General features: G+C 38.8%; 1 pseudogene; it reads right to left on the reverse strand.

The window, feature by feature from the left end:
* Positions 1-244: 244 nt before the first annotated feature.
* On the reverse strand, positions 245-2105 carry LOC125360616 (annotated as a pseudogene).
* Between the last annotated feature and the right edge of the window lie 3765 nt (positions 2106-5870).

A 5870-nucleotide genomic window follows, 5' to 3' on the forward strand; every position in this document is an offset into this window, starting at 1 on the left:
CCAGGTGAAAGACATTCCACATCTATTACATTCCTAATGGTTCTCACATGTGTGAATTCTCTTAGGCCTGCTAAAGTGTCAATTTTGGTTGAAAGACTTTCTATATTTACAAGGTTTTTCACCTGTGTGAATTCTATTATCCATACCAAGGTCTGTCCACATTTGTTGCATTCATGAGGTTTCTCTCCTGTGTGTTCTCTGATGAACATGAAGGTCTGTCTGACTTCTGGGTGAAAGAACTTCCTCATTTGTTACATTCGAACTTGCTGCTCTTTGCTGCAGCATGGAAAATCTGAACTGCGTGGTTCCTCATTCCTCCTCCAGGCTGGGAATCGGCTGAAATAATCCCAGGGTATCGCAGACACTGGAAATCTAGGCCATTCCAGTAATGATAATATTCTCCCATGAGCTCCCGTGCACCTTGGACACACCATAGATGGTCCTGGGTCTCTGAATACAGAGGTCTGGGGTTGGGTTCCAGGGAGAGGTAGGTCCAAACGCCCCAATTGTACTGGGCACAAACAATCATAGATTGTGTTCTGCTACCACGTCTAGAATGTTATGCAATCCAGTTATATTCACAGCCCTGGCCAGGGACACGTTGGCTTCTTCCACAGCGCTGAGCAAGGCACTGTAGTACAACAGCCAGATGATGCAGTTGTTGACCACGATCTCACGAAGGTGCTTGTAGTCCAAGATGTCCATGTAGACAAACGGGCCACTATGGAAGACCTGAGCAGGGGGTTTCTTTATGTCTGATAAAATCACACTGTCCTTCCCAAACTGTCTCCTGAGGAGTTTGGTGAGCCTTATTCCCAGCTGGCCGAGACCCCCTGTAATCAAGACCCGTGGAAAGTCTGCTTCAGAGAAAGAGGTGGAGTGGAAGCTGGCACCTGCTGGAATTTGCCAGGGGGAGATACCCAGAAACCGGTAAGGCAGGACAGTGCTCAGGCCTGGGCAGGCCAGGCGCAGACGAAACATCATCAAGACCTGCATTTGCTCCTCAGATGTCCTGTGGGCACAGCCGTCGGGGACGTGGAGCCGGGCGCACGAGCCGGGGCGCGGGAGCCGGGGCGCAGAGCCCGGGATGCGGGAGCCGGGGTGCGGGAGCCGGGGCGCAGGAGCCAGGGTGCAGACACGGGGCGCGGATCGGGGGCACGGGAGCCGGGGCGCGGGACTTCTTTCAAAATAGTTGTCTATTGGTCATAATCCTGTCCCTGAATAGCCACTAGAAAAAAATCTAATCATCCTTTAACAAGGGGATACACAAATCTTGGAGCAACGCAAAACAAGGCCATTCCCCCTTATACATATCTATTTAGACACATTTGCCCATCCAACACAAACATCCACACTCCCACACTACAAAGGAAAGCAGACTCAAAACACTGGGAAGAGAATGTTGTATAACTAACACTGAGCTGCTTCATGGCATTGAATCTTCCTGATTTGTAGAAGTAGTTTCTTGTTTTTGTTTTTTGATTTCTTAAAGATGATTCCATTGGGTTCATTTATCTTGCTTTTGAGATATAGTTTAAAACAAATACTTTGACATTTAGTTTTAAAAAAGAAGACACTTTCTTGGTGAGACAAAATAATCATACGGAGTAGGGAAAGCTGTTCTTTCAATGGCATGTCCTTTGCGTCCCTTTCCTAAATTTTTGTATGCGATTACCATGCCCAAATCTCTGGCTTTTTAAAGATTCGTTGTTCTTAATTTAGATTTTTAAATATTATATATTGATATAAAATCAGTTATAATTTAGCACCATTTTATTGTAACATGATTTTACTCTTCAGTAGCTCTGCTCTAACTACTTCATCAAAGCTGAACTCTGGTCTGCTTTTCAAAGACCATTATAGATTAAATCTAACTTAAAATTTTAATCCAACAGGTTAAAAATGTAGGTGCTTCTCCTTATTCCTGAATTTATTTCTCTACTATGTTCTTTAAATTGCATAATTTTATATTTAGTCTCAATGAAAGAAACCCTGTAATTATTTCTTGATTTCTCCTTCTCCCTCACTTCTTGCATTAAATTGGTCTGCTAGCCCTGTTAATTCTCCATTTGCATGCTTGTGCCCTTTTACTCACTACACTCCATTGCGCCTTCCTTGCTCTACTATAGATTATTAGAATCTCTGACTTCCTTGCCTCCAGTCTGAATTAGTCATGATTCTCCATCACTTTAAAGTCTATTTGATAGTTTCTTGTTAAAGAAAAAAAATGCCCAGTACATTTAACATAGCATTCACAAACCTTTGATTCTTTTCCCATTTGCTCTCCACAGTAGCTTCATCATAGATTTCCATGGTTTTGTACCTCCTATGATTCCTGTTTCTTTACAACTCCAACACTTTCCACTCTTCACATGTATCAGAAGCCATCAAGGCTACACCAACCTATTATCTTTGTTTCTGGTTCATGCCAATTATCAGTGGCATTACATACTAATCATTTCATAATCAAAGTAGGGACTACTAACTAGGATTATTTTATTTGTGTAGAATAAATACCCTAAAGATTGCACTTTCATTATTTCTGTCATTTTTTTACTTTCCTTAATTGTGTGAAACACATGTATCAATGCCAGTCTTACAGACTCTGTCCCATTGTAACTGGCAATAGTACAAGTACTTTTTGTTCCTTTAAAAAATTATCAAGCAATTTATGAATTTTACATACTTTCTAATAGAAGATTTTTCTGTCCTTGTTCTGTAAGTGCACACAATGTGAAATCTTCATATAAGCGTGTGCTCACATTCTTTGAGTGATGTCAGCTGAAAGATTGACTAATCATTTTTCTCCCATACTAGGTCACATCAGAAGATTTTTAACCTGTGAAGAAGCTAGGTCTGAATCTGTTTCAAATTTACTCCTGCTATGTTATGCTAAAATATCAAGATGTTTTAATGAAAGAAATTTTTAAATAAAAGGTCTTATCAGCAGAAAGCCTGCTTGGTTCCTTGTCATCAAGCTCTCCTGACAGTTCAAGTATAGACAAAGTAGGTAAAAAATCTCCCAAGAGTCTAAAAGAATTTGAAACCCAGAGATGGAATGCTGAGCTGAGACAGATGTAAAGCTTAGATACTCTTGGATCACCAGACTTCCTGCATTTTTCAGGAGTGATAGAGATCAACTGTCTCTCTCAGCCTCATTACTCCTTTGCTTGAGCAACAAGAAATGTACCCATGGCCTTATGTATGAAACTGTAATCCCTCTGTACATCACTTTGACAATAAATAAGTAATTATTTAAAAAAAAAAAGAAAACTAGGGGGAAAAGTTCTTGTAGTAGAATATGAGAAATAAAAATGAGAATTAAATCAGAATGTCAACTCTAAAAAAATAAATAAACAAATAACCAACTTCTTCTAAAGGAAGTTTCAATTATTTCAGTTAGTTGGAAGATTTGTCCCTAACTACCATTGACTTTTTCTCACAGAAGTCAAACCATAAGGTGGAAGAACACCTGGGCAGTTTGGACAGAGTGTCATCCACATGCATATGCTCCACAAAGTCAGAGACATAAAGGGACAGATTGGGAACCTGAATGAAAGAAGACAGTGAGGGAAAATGGAAAATAACGCAGTCTGAGTCATCATAGCCCAAGACAGAAAGAAACAAAATCATTTTAAAATTGGCATTTCATTTTCGTTGTCCTTTCTGTGGAGTAGATCACAAATATTTGTGCTGTATTAATAATATTTGCCTCATTTTGAAAGTCAGGTCTCTAAAGTCAGTTCCCATTGTAACCAATCGATGAGGAGTCTGGGGTCACATTTTAGCTACCTAAGAAGACAATGGAACCATCTAATTATGATTAATCTGAACTATTGTTCCAAAGCCTCTACAAATCTAATTCTATCCATATGTTTTAGTGGTAAGCATCTTACTACCTTCTCTAAACTCTGGTATGCTTTACAAGTTGTTTTTTGAACTAAGATTCATTATTGTTAATTAAATCAATTTAGTTGCATGAAGTTTTGAAAACTGAAATTAAAAATAAAAGACAAAAGAGAAGATGAACTTTCTCTGGATAGTGTGTTAAACAGAATAAACAAACCTAAGTTTGATTTTCAAAATCCAATAACAATTTATATGAGCTGTCTTACAATTGTTCAAATCTGGAACATGTGAGCTCCATGTCATAGAGCCACCTGCTATCATGAAGAAAGGCTTGAGGAACCATGTAAGATAAACTTCAGGGTGAACTCCAGAAGTGGCTTCAGTCACTGCTGACCATATCTCATGCTGACCATATCTCATATCTCATGGTTGTTGTGTTGTACCCAACCAGACTGTTAAAAAAAATGGTGGGGTGCTGTACAATGCAGTCCTCTTATGCACACTGAAGAGGAAATAGAAATGGAAATTGCCTCACAGCCCTGTATTTATACATAATCAGCACTGAGTTGCACAATAATGAGATTCTGTAGATTATTTGGGTATTGTTAGTACCTGATGTTTTTGGAATATAAAGAAAATACTCTCTGTTATCAAAGGTGCAAATACCCAAGCTTATTTTTAAGGTACATATATTGGAAATCTACTAATGTATCCAGCCATATTTTTTTAAAAAAGAAAGAAAAAATGCATAGCATGGCAGTCTACCTCATCATCCTTTCTCCAGCCATATATTTCGAATTTACTACCTGTGCTACAACAAAGGACTTCAGGTAGTTAGACTGTCTTTTGCTCTAGAATTTTTTTTCTCAGTCCTGGGGCTTGAACTTGTGGCCTGAGCACTGTCTCTGGCTTCTTTTTACTCAAGGCTAGCACTCTACCACTTGAGCCACAGTACCACTTCTGGCTTTTTCTGTTTGTTTGCTGCTGAAGAATTGAACCCAGGGTTTCGTGTATGCAAGGCAAGCATTCTACCACTAGGCCATATTCCTAGCCGTGAGAAAAAAATTTTAAATAGGATTTCCTTAATTTGTGGGAAAAAAAGTTTGTGAAGAGTTTCAATCTGGTGAAGGATTTCTCATGAACTGCACAACATGTTTGAGCTTCTGATTTCTTTTGTACAGAATCTATTATGGTTTACAAATTAACTGCATGCAAGTCTTTCCCCCAAAAAAGGCTGGTTTGTCTTGGTCCTTGGCTGATGGATCTACTCTGAGGCCACTATGAGGTGAGCAATCTTTGCCACGTATTCCAGCCACCATGATATTCTAGCTCACTACAGGCCATAGCAATTAGTAGATTGAGACCTCAACCTGAGCCCAAATCAATCTTTCTATTGAGGGTAATTTTTCCCTCAAGTATATCGTAACAATGATTATATAAAGAAACTGACTAACAAATTTTCTTGATGCATTCTGTATCTATTGTCCCTCAATCTCTCTACTAGATGCTACTTGGAATGATGTGGGGAACCTCAAACCTGAAATATGACTGTGATTGCAGATAGAGATTTTAGGAGATAACTAAAATTGAATGAGTCTATCAGGATGGAATACTAATTTGCAGCATTGGTGGTATAAGAAGAAGAGATAATTTTCATCAAGTCATCTTTAGGACATAGTGAGAAAATGGCCATTTGTGGGACAGGAAGAGACAGATTCTTCACTGTAACCTAAACATGGAGGCACACAGCTCTTAAGCTAACAACCTTCAGATTTATTTCTAATAAATCCTATTTTTATGAAACAAGTTTTTGGTATTTTGATATGGTGTCCTGAGAAGATTAAGACAGTTATGTACGTGTTCTATCAGTAATGAACTCTAAGTATCTCCTTTCTTTTGTAAGCCCCTCTTACCTATCTAGACTGATTTTATTGCCCCCCAACTTTCACTGACTACTCCACACCCAATAGTCATTAGTATTTATTTGTTCAGTCTTTTACTACAAATATGAGTGCATAGAG

This window comes from Perognathus longimembris, chromosome 12, assembly GCF_023159225.1.
Source record: "Perognathus longimembris pacificus isolate PPM17 chromosome 12, ASM2315922v1, whole genome shotgun sequence".
Taxonomy (NCBI): Eukaryota; Metazoa; Chordata; class Mammalia; order Rodentia; family Heteromyidae; genus Perognathus; species Perognathus longimembris.